General features: G+C 42.7%; 1 pseudogene across 1 annotated transcript; it reads right to left on the bottom strand.

Moving 5' to 3' along the window:
• Window positions 1-1,880: 1,880 nt before the first annotated feature.
• On the bottom strand, window positions 1,881-2,713 carry LOC308043478 (small ribosomal subunit protein eS1-like; annotated as a pseudogene). Its single transcript has one exon. The product of its transcript is annotated as a small ribosomal subunit protein eS1-like (transcript).
• Window positions 2,714-4,064: the final 1,351 nt, after the last annotated feature.

Genomic DNA, 4,064 nt, shown 5'->3' with positions numbered 1-4,064 from the left:
GGATTTTCAGATACATGTTTCTGCAAAGTTCATATGAGGCCAGAACACTCAGATTGATGGTTTAGGTGCTTCTATATAATGTATTTTTGTAATGCATGCACCATTAGCTAGTGTCACTGTCTGTGCATCCTGAGGTCCTGCTGCCAGCCACCCTGGTAATCCTGGCACAGGTGGAAACTGAGACTTTGAACAGGGGAGCCACCCCCAGGTGACAGTCCTGGAGAGGCACCAGGGTGGTTGCACATAAAGATGGAACAGGCTACAGATCCACTTGAGGAGTGTCGAATGCTTCATGCTTGCCTGGCAAGAGAAGAAGGCAGAGTGTTTCTGGAGCCATCCCTGAGGCCAAGCACCACCCACCTCTTTCCACCACTGCTGCATCTGCACAATGTACAACAGCACAATAGATCAACTGGATCAGATGTATGAGGCGAGATTGGCTTTCAGCAAAAAGATGCTATTTCTATAACTATTGATCTTGAGTTTTTGATATCCTGTTATTAACAACCACCTAGGAGAGGGAAATATGTATATTGTATCATTCCTCAGTATAAACCCATTTGGAAAAACAGATCCTCGGTCTGAATCACTGTTGCTTTGTGGTAGGGATGTGTTTTGGTTCACTAATTCCAGTGCCTTGACCAAGTGGAAAATTTGATGATTTCATTTTAGTTTCTTCACACCAGTGACAAAGCCTGCAGCCACTGTCTCCATTGCCCTCCTTACAGAGACTATAGACAGGTATTGGGACTTGAGATGTTATTATGACAATAATAAAGGTTTTTGCAGTGTGTTGTGAGGTTCTTTTTATTTTTTTTCTTTTTCAAATCAGTTTCCAACAGCTGGTTGCCAGTTGCCCTCTGACACAGACACATAAAAGGGAAGTAGTGAGTCCTGTACCAGCAGGGATCTCTGGAAGAAATGCAGCCCTCATAAATCAAGCCAGCACTGTTACATAGCTTTAGTACAATGAAGTGCACATGTGCAAAGGTGACTGAAGAGGGACCCCACTCACTGGCTGGGAGCAAACAGGCCTAGCTCTCAGAGAAACAGTTCTCTTCAGAGTTCTCTTCAGAGAAGCACCACCATGGCAAGTGGTGGGGAGGAACTGAAGCATGCTTCTTCTGAGATCCTTAATGAGAAGCAGGCAAGACTTTGGATGGATCAATAGTCTTCACTGCAGTACTCTGAGGGGCAGGTTCTTAGGTAGTTTCCAGTCTTTCGCCAGTTAACAAGCTCACAGCGTAGAGTTCATATTCTCCCCATAGAAGATCAGATCACTTCCTGACACACCTTCATGGTAAGATGGAAAACATCTTTCATAGAACCATAGAACTGTTTGGTTGGAAAAGACCTTTAAGATCATTGAGTCCAGCTGTTAACATTGCCAAGTCCATGTCTAAACCATGTCCCTAAGAACCTCATCTACATGTCTTTTAAACATCTCCAGGGATGGTGACCACCACTTCCCTGGGCAGCCTGTTCCAATACCTGACAACCCTTTCCATGAAGAAATTTTTCCTGATATCCAATCTAAACCTCCCTTGGTGCAACTTGAGGCCATTTCCTCTTGTTCTATCACTTCCTACTTGGGAGAAGAGATCAATACCCTCCATACTACAATCTCCTTTCAGATAGTTGTAGAGAGCGATAAGGTCTCCCCTCAGCCTCCTTTTCTCCAGGCTAAACAGCCCCAGTTCCCTCAGCTTCTCCTCAAGAACTTGTTATCTAGACCCTTCACCAGCTTTGTTGCTCTTCTCTGAACTCTCTCCAGCACCTCAATGTCCTTCTTGTAGTGAAACTAAACATGGGATTAGAGGTGCAGACTCACAAGCGCTGAATACAGGAGGATGATCACTTCCCTGGTCCTGCTGGTCACACTATTTCTGATACAATCCAGGACGCTGTTGGCCTTTTTGGCCACCTGGGCACGCTGCTGGCTCATCTGGTGGCTCATATCCATCAGCCCACTCCACTTTAACGCCTGCCTCATCTGCAGAAGGTTTCCCAGCACCACCACCTTCACCGTGGAGTTCCATCAAATTGCCCAGTTCAAACTCGGGCTTCTTCAGCATCTTAACCTTGTGGACATAAACATTGTAGAGAGGGTAAATGGACAGAGACACCTTCTCTATGTCTTTAACAATGCTGTCTGAGATCAGTTTATTGACAACTTTTGTCAGGTCACTAGTTTAGACCTCTTGGGTCATGCTTTCCATCATCTTCTTGTGAATTTGTAGAACCTGCTGATGTTGGAAACATGAGGTCTTGTGGATTCAGTTATTACACTTCTTCGTAAAACCCATGAAGAAGAGGTGCAGTAGGTCACCATTGGTAGTTTTAACATCTACATGGACTTCGATCATTATCTGCCATTTTTTGACCACGGAGCACATTTTATCCCAGGTGTGGTGCATTCCATGGAAGTTGGTCAGAAAATATTTGCCCTGAACTTCCTCAGTTATCAGTTTAAATTCTTTCATCATTCTGAAGATCAGCCAGACTCCCTTCAAACACACAACCCGTCAGTCCATCAGAGGTAACCTTAGTTCTTTGACTCCTGGTGACACGTGTCTTCCCAATGTTTCGGATATTAAACATTTCTGGTGCTGTGACATCATACCTGTCCTTTTTGGAGAAAAGATCAACTGGTTTTTTTCTTGGCACCTTTCTTGCTACCCTTCGTAAGGCACTTGTTCTTGTCAACTGCCATGGTTCTACCCTACCAACAAAAAAATTGGATGTTCCCCCCAGCTTAAATTCAAGTTGCAATCACTGGATTTAATTTCCTTTGCTGGATTAATCTTCTCCCAGATATACACTGTTTGAAGGCCTTGAGTGATTAATTTGTCCCTGTCATCTTTATGATAAAGGTGGTTAAACACTGGGAACAGTTCACCCAGAGAGCTGGTAGATGCCCCATCCCTGAAGACATTCCAGGCCAGGCTGGACAGGGCTCTGAGCAACCTGATCTAGTTGAAGATGTGCTCATTGCAAGGGGGGCTAGATGAGCTTTTAAGGTCCCTTCCAACCCAAACTATTCTGTGATTCTATGATAGTAAAGAAAGTAATTACAAATTACCAGGAACAATGTTGGGAGTCTGTGTCGTCCTGTTTTCAGACATGTCTGTTAATGAGCAAAACATAGAATTGAACTTGAAGGTCTTGTGATAAGCACAAGTTGCAATTAGATGTCCAGATGCTCCTTAGCTCTCCAAGGTGATAAATCAAGTCAGCTCTTAACTTTATTTTAGATAAACCACATTGGTTATGGCTTTTAGAGTAAGACATATTGGTATAGACATATTCTGAGTTATTGGAATATCTTACCTGGGAATTTCTGTTGCTATTACTTTCTTGAGTTTTGTAACATTAGTGAGTTCAGACATACGCATTATATCAGTACAGACACCATGTAGATTCTTTTAGATTTTCCAGCAGTCATTTGAAGTGGAAGCACCAGAAACTGCATGGTCCCCTGTGTAACGCAATGATTTATCATTCTTCATAAAGTCTTGCAGACCACCTCCTTTTGTGCACTAGATGCTTCCTGTAGATATATTAGTTGCTGATTTAACATGCTCATTAGCTTTCATTTTCTGTCCAGTTATGCAGGCTCACCAGGTTTTTGGACTTGTGCTCCCACTTGCATGTCACTGAAAATCTTTCCTAATGAAACAGATAACTTTTATTGAAAATCAGATTGTCATTCACTGTGAAGCTGTCAAAAATCTGAACTGAGTGGGCCATAAGTTTTCTCATCATAACAGAGTTCCTAAAGGTTTTCTCTTATCTGTTTCCTGCTCAGGTACATTCATGGATATTTTTTCCCAGAAAGTTACCAATAGTAGATTACTGTAAATTTTATTTTCCATGTCTGCATTGTCTCCTTTTCATGATGGCATGAACTGCGAGTAATTTGTGCAGGCATGTGAAGTTTAAATAGGTGCTAACTGCTTTGAAACAAAAGCTTTAACAAATGCCTGAGCATCTGGATGGTTAAGCATTTAAAGAAAGGAAAAGTTGGCTGGCTACTAGATGCTGGAAACTGACCAGAAAGGTTG

The sequence above is a fragment of the Nesoenas mayeri genome (genome assembly GCF_963082525.1).
Source record: "Nesoenas mayeri genome assembly, chromosome: 1".
Taxonomy (NCBI): Eukaryota; Metazoa; Chordata; class Aves; order Columbiformes; family Columbidae; genus Nesoenas; species Nesoenas mayeri.
Note: the sequence above shows the minus strand (reverse complement) of the source record. Positions and strands in the feature narration are given on the sequence as shown.